The following is a 7,954-nucleotide window of genomic DNA, read 5'->3' on the forward strand; positions in this document are numbered from 1 at the left end:
CGCCCGATTTCGTTTTTGTTCTTCATTTACTCTTTAGTCGGGTTCATTACGTTTAAGCAAGGTGATCTCTAAGTATTATCTACGCAGTCGAATATTATCCTCTGCTTCTTGTGGGATACGCTTAAGTTCAATTAACGTCGTGTTTTGCACCAACGCTCTATCGTTGCTTTGTGGGGGGGGGAGGGCATTTTAATAAAACACCTGGGAAACTCTACAGGAAAGCCAAAATTGGCCGAGACCGCGTTTATTCTCGGCTTGGGTTTTTTTTTTTTTTTTTTTTTTATCTTCAGCGGAGGATTAGCAGGGCGTACAGCCAACAGGGAAATACTATCTCTAACACATCTTACGTCTTTCCGGAACATTTAACCGATCGTTGTTAACCGTTTAACGTATGTTGAACTACAATTAAAAGCTAATTAGATACAAAGGACATACGATGTTTTTTTACTGAGGACATAGAAGACGTTTTCCTCGGATGTTCCTTCATCCAAAACTCAAAATAACACCTCAAATGCTGTGGAATTTGGCTTGATGTTTACCATGTGAGGAACAGATAGTACACGCACATGAACTTACTTTGAAGCATGTCTCAGTCAATTCTTATTTTTTTTACAGGGATTTTAAGAGATATTATTCAATATTAAACTGAAACTTGGAATTTAATAAACACTGAGCTTGATCAGTGTACGAAGAGGTGATCAGCTGCCATAACGCACAAAGATATATAAATATGTACCAGTCAAATTTTCGGCAGCCTTGTAACTCCCGCTTCTCTTATGTTGTACTTTAGTTCTTAGATTTCATGAGTGATGTTTCTGACAAAAGAAGAGGAATTGCTTCATGTCACACATATCGTTTGCTGAGACTTTTCACCTTGGATTAGTATCATTTGTGTTTGTTTGTTTGTTTTTGCTCCTGGATTGAATTTTTCTGTTTTGTCTTCAACTTCTTTCTCTTCTGCTTCTCCTACAACGGCAATCGATATCGAAACGAACGACATACGGGGATCTACCTGACACAGACAGACACCAAAAGTCTAGACACACAGAAATTCTCTGTGTTTTATGCCCTCTCCCAGAGGTCCAGGCTTATGCAAATGTTTACAGGCCTTGATTTCAGTTCAGTCGCGGACGCACAATACCATTTCTTTGTCTGCCGACATGACGTTCGCCTCGCCACACATTATGTACACTCTTTCTGATCACAGCACGGACAAGGTCGCGCTGGTAATTTCCGGAGTGTGCTCGTCGCAAGGGTTGTTCTGAGGTTTGTCCATTTCGTATTGTCTGTCGGTCAGGCAGTCTGGCCCTGAATGCATACTTCAGTATCTGGCTTTGAATTCCTCCTGGGGAGTTTCGTCGAACGGTGCGTTTCGAAAACTGTTTGTGCACCTTGCATGGGTCAAGCGCAAAGACGCAGCGCAGCACATGCAGATGGGATGAAATGGTAGAAATTGAAGGCTTCTCCAGTTAGTCGCAGGGGTTTTACTTGCTCGACCCTGTCAAACCTTGAAAATTTGCAAATCAATCCACTCTTTCCAACCAGCTTACAGTAACTTGGCTCCGTAATATTTCGATACGTTTTTTTTTGTTAAACCTTCCCTCAGCCATAATGATAATGATAATGATAATGGCTTCTGTTGAATTTTTTGTTTCATCGTTTTCAACTTCTTTCTTCTTTACTTCTTTTACAAACAGCAGTCGTCACTGAAATGAACGACATGCGGAGATGTGTTTGATACAGAAAGCAAGACTAGCTGATATTCACTGTTTTATGCACCAACGCTTATGTAAATAAGTACGAGCCTTGCCTTCGATTCAGTTGCGCAGGCTCACTGCAATTTCTGCGTCCGCTGACATTCGCCTCGTCAGGCAGCTTACGTCAATTGGCTTCATGCCTTTTCTTGAACGGTTTCCATAAAAATAGGAGTACAACTATAATTACACGCACAAATAACCTCTAAACGTAATATATACGTTCTGTACAAATTGAAAATATTTTAACTATAAATAATAGTAACTATCGTTGCCTGTGGAAATTCTACAGCGGACTTTTCATGTGTTGGCATTCTGTGAATGTTTAACGTGAATGAAGACGCCCTAATATTATTGTAGCTCTTTTGTTAAAACTGCAAAAGTATTTATCTAAGCTAGCAGGGACACCCGGCGTAACCCGGTCGTAAAGTACGCTTAAATATGGTATTTTAATTCTGGCAGATTTCGTATATATTATTATAGAATTAGTGTTCTATCAATTTTTATATATTATAAAGTTGCGATTTCAAAAATAAAATTTATATCTATAAGAATTGGGTACGTTAGCTTGAATCGAAACCGAAACCAAAACTTATGAAGAATTCTTGGTAACATTATTTATTACACGAAATGGAAGTGCATGACAATTAAACGACAGTCACTCGGATGTAAGCGTGACACACAAAATAAATAGCACACACGCTATCCTATTAATAGATATTAACATGCATAACGCGTGTGAATTGAATTATATATAGTAGTAATAAAAGCCAGTGAATACAACATAATGCTATCAAAAGTGAGAATAAGAGTTTTGAATAGTTAAAAACGAATATGAAAAAATTATCTCAAATGTATCTGAGATTCGGATATTCAAGAAACTTTTTATAATTATTTGTTAAATGATCTTTGAAAAACCATGAAGGTTATCCTAAAAAAATTTAATCGCATAAACACCTATGATTTACATATTTTTTTGTCTTCTAAATATCTAAAAAAATTTAAAGGATACAATTCATCATTTTCTGGTCTAAAACACATCTATTTCTTAAAATTAGAGAAGTTGGTAAATCGGTTAAAAAAGGTAAGGTCTAGGGTTCGAATTTTGATGATGACAAGCTTTGAAACGACAAAACGTTTATAAGTTTATGAGTATATCTTTGATATTGGATTCTTACAATGCAATAATATGTTTTAAATATATTTATTTCAATTTACTGTCTCTCTATCTTCAGATTAATAAAGTAACCGCAAGAATTCTCCTGTGGAAACAAGTATCGCAGGTTTGCAAAAACTTATGCCACACACAAATTCTATACAGCTAGACTCATATCTACTATCTTATTTAGCTTTCGAACACCTTTGCAGACACATTCAATCGTAATAATAAAATACATTAAATCCTAGAGGCAATTTCATCGCAATCGCAACATCGATATAGTAGTGGGGGTTCTATTTTTCCCTCTAAATAGCTAGTGCAAACACCGCTACCAGTCGACACCTGGAGGAAGTCTACACGTACCGCAGATTCTACGCTTGCACCGGTCGTAACTGGTTCATACATACACAGATATACCATTGTCTTTCCCGTAGTAGAATTTAAAAAAATAATAAAACCTCCCCCAGGAAAGACCGCTGCCTCTTATTGGTTGCCCGCTAATTCTTTTATTCCGGAATTAAATCATTCTAAACAAATACTTCAGAACATTACAATATGGTGTGGCTACGACAAATATTTATTCGCACGGCGTTAATTTCAGTTAATAGACACTTTTAGACATATAACAACAATAAACAGATCGTCCACCTCTTTAAAATAACTATTGACTTCTTAGCTTTTCTGCTAAACCTAAAATATACACAAACATACATTTACTACTAGATATAATATGTATCTTTTAGATTCTCCTTTATTTATTTCTTTGCAGTCATCGTCGTCAGAATGTAAACAACATATGGGGGTAGTGGTTTGCAACTCTTGTATACTTACACCACAAATTAATAAGAGATGATGTTGCGAAAGAAAATTTCAGGATTATCAATTGGTTATGTCTCTTGGAACAAACAAATGGTTTAAAAATTACCTCTCTCTATAAAAAGCTTTTACCCCTAAACGCGTTTCAAACCTCTTTATTTTTTTATAATAAGGGCATACTTTCTTGCATGCTAGTTATAAAACCCCTCAATCCTTACCCTCGATCCGTACTCTTTAGATGAGAAACTAACACCTGCTTTGTATTTTCTCCTACCATCTGGCTTTTTATTGACTGACATGATACGCCCAAATATAGAATTATACTTATTGGTCATACCTAGTGCCTGTGTGAATTCTATACAATTACTTCTTTAAACCTTTATAATAATCTCCCATAATATGTTGATTCGATTGGATTATCATAATTTATATAACCTTCATGGCAACTAAAATAGATTCTAAACAACTACGCACGACTAACAGTTTTTTTTTTACCTGCCGACATCAACTTATCTTAAAATATCACAAATCAATTAAATTTTATTTAAACAATTTAATTTATCTTCAAAATCTCGCCAATCGTCTTAATTTTATTTTCAACATGTTAGCCTAAAATACATCCTTCTATCCACCCGAGTGTCCGAATGGTATGCGGTCCTCCACATAGTATATATAAAAAAAAAAAACTACGGGATGTCCTTTTCGTAACATATATATAATCATACGATGACCATTTGGGAAGGCACTGTATGTACCGCGCCGCATGGTATAAATTACCAAGTTTGTATCTAGGGGCGTGTTTGATCCACTTTGGAAATATGGTACGATTATGAATATCCCCAGTATCAAATAATCCTTATGCATTGTAAAATTTACTTTATGTATAAAAACTAAAGAGGGGAGATATAATATATGAGAAATATTTATCATTGATATATATCTGATATCAATATGAAAAAAAATTATATAAAGAAATTTAAAAGGATATAATTGAAGTTTGGAATCAAGTCTCCCTTTGCCGTTATTTCAAGTCATTTGAAATCATATAAGCAAGGTCAGATGTTTGGAGGGAAATATTTTTCCCGGTTCCGATACAATTGTGTGTGTGTATATATATATATATATATATATATATATATATATATATATATATATAGATAGATAGATAGATAGATAGATAGATAGATAGATATGATTACTTCATATAATCACATAAATTGATATCCGAAGATATAATTTTATGGGTAAATTTTCAGTATTTACTTCAACAGTGCTCAATACATAGGTAGATCTAGGTAATATGTTATGAAAAATATTGCCATATATATTTTCATAACTTACTATATATATATATATATATATATATATATATATATATATATATATATACATATATATATATAATGGAGCAGTATTGATTTTCAACATAGCCCCGTAACGCACTATATACATAAATCAGAGTGCACTATCATACACACTGCTGGTGGTAGATGTTTACAATCAAGAAAATTCATCAGTATTGTTTTCGGAACGATGTTTTTTTTGTGAATAATTCCGTGTCCATGCTATAGATTTATAAAAGACAATGTAAATATAGACGCCAGATGATCTGTTAAGTGGATCTATAGAAGAACAAGCGTAGCTCAATATCAACGGACGGAACGACTGAAAGTAGTATTTCTGTCTCCTATGTTAGTTGCAACAGAAACATGTCAAAAATAAATAAAAATAACGTCCTTAATTTAAAAACATTTACTGTTGTTTTAGGTTATTCCTGATCATCTGAACTGTTTTCGAACAACGAAAATCGGAACATTTTCGTCATGTAATTTAAGTTGATCAGCATATTTATTACGAAGCGGGCAACCTTTATGTGGTGTTTTTAAATTCAGTATTGTCAATAAAATATTTTAAAAATCTGTATATATTCTGCAATTTCTGCATAATTGAATAAATATTTCTGTTTTCCTAAGGTGTGTGTATTCATTGAAATTTTGCAGAACTAAATAAACATTTTGCCTTTAAGGAATTTTGGGAGAAAGGGGGTTGAAGTCAATTGTTAACAATATTTCAGAAGTGGTTGAGATCCCAAGGCATAAAATTTATGTAAAACAGAAACTGAAGCACTTTTGATGCTATTAAATTCATGATTTCTATTATGACAAAACTTTGAGAACATCATGCATTTGTTTTAACATTTTTGAACAAGCCAATTGCTTCTAATGCGTTTTAATATATGTACCGATTTGAATGAGTAGAAAAGAGTTCTAGAATTTAAACCTGCATGCGGATATGCAATTAAACGCTTTGGGTACAAAGAAAACATAACCTTTTTTTGAATTTTTGCATTATTATCTGTTATAACAGATAATACTCTAAAGCCTATTATTAAACGTTTGATTATATCAAATAAGTTCTCAGCTAGAAAACGTTTAGTTAGCATAACATGCACAACATCTTTATACTGTGAGCATACAGTGTAAATTGATTAAATAATACGGCATATAATAAGTGTATCTTCCTTCTGGACATATATATATATATATATATATATATATATATATATATATATATATATATAGTCTTTGAAGTTTTTAACATTTGTAACCATACAAAAAATTACTTTTTATCATTCGTTAAAAAAACATCTAGTCAGTAAGTCATTTAATCACCTGCAATCACTGCATCAACTCTCTCGAATTTACTATAATACCAATTTTTTTTATTTTTCAAGGGATCATCAGTTGTTTACCATGAAACACTGATTCGGGGATTTATATATATATATATATATATATATATATATATATATATATATATATATATATACAGGGTGCCGACAGAATGAACTTTATATTCATGACCGTCCCTTTCGCGCGGTTTTTATTCAGATTATTAGCGGTCGTCTATTTAAGGAGGAAATTGAGTTTAGCCCATTATCGATTTCGAACGTCTGCTGTCTCTATCCTTAGTCGACAGGATCTGTTGCAGATACCACAGATGTAAGTAGTGTCTAGTTGCGGGAGTTCCGTTGCAGCTCTCTGATATCTGTGCACTTCATTCCCTCTACTGCTAATCTCCCTTCACTCTGTTTCAAACATGCCTTTATATCTCTTCTTCAGCATTTGCGATCTTTAGCCACACACTCCGAGTTCTTAGTACGATGCCAGGTTTCCTGATGTCTTGTTTCTTCATAATAATATATACAACGGAAAGAAATTACTCTATTCGAAGTTACATTAATTATTTACTTTTGCTTGTATATAACACTAGCAGGGGTGCCCGGCGTTGCTCGGGTGTTTGGAGGTGTATGCTGTGCAAAAAAAGCAAAAAAACAAAAAAAAATGGTTAATTTTTTAAAACTTTGACCCCTATTATGACCACTTAAAATTTATTGTTTCGGGATCAAATCACTTTATTAAGTTAGATCCAGGTTCAAGGAACCTATATCTAAAATTTCAAGTGTCTAGACCCAAAATTGTCGGAGGAGTTTGGTAGAGTTCTTAAAGGTCAAATCGTTGAAATTTGACCCCTTAACAGCCAAATTTCTGGCTGACACCCGTCACATCGATTTTTTCCAAATCTCAGTACCCGGTATTTCAAATTTCGAGTCTATAGACTAAAAATTGACAGAGTTATTGCGTAGGGAAATGTACACAGACAGACAGACACACACACAGACACACAAACAGACAGACAGACAGACAGACAGACAGACACGTTCACCTTTATAGATATATAGATTAGTCCGTAAGCATTCGTTTATTAATGGATATATTTTTTTTTATTCTTCAAGATACTTTAGCATATAATCTGAGTTCTATAGCAATGAACAACATTTTTATGTGTCTGCATTTAGCAAAAAAATATTTCTGTTCCTTGTGAAATAAATTTAATTGTTTATAGAAGTCTATGATTTATCATTTCTTGTATGAACATAATTTACAGTTTCTATAATTCAAATTTACTAATTAATCACTATTTGTATATTTTTCAGACCCAAATATTATGATATGGTAATTACAACTTCACATGAAGTTATATATATATATATATATATATATATATATATATATATATATATATATATATATATATATATATATATAAAGCTGGATGTCTTTGTGCGTGTGTGTGTTTGTCTGGTCACGAATAGGCTCCTATATAGTAGACTATTTTAAAAAAACTGATTACATATAATGATAGAAGATGTATCGAGACACAT

Source organism: Euprymna scolopes, chromosome 11, assembly GCF_053919585.1.
Source record: "Euprymna scolopes isolate OS-2025 chromosome 11, ASM5391958v1, whole genome shotgun sequence".
NCBI classification, from domain to species: domain Eukaryota; kingdom Metazoa; phylum Mollusca; class Cephalopoda; order Sepiida; family Sepiolidae; genus Euprymna; species Euprymna scolopes.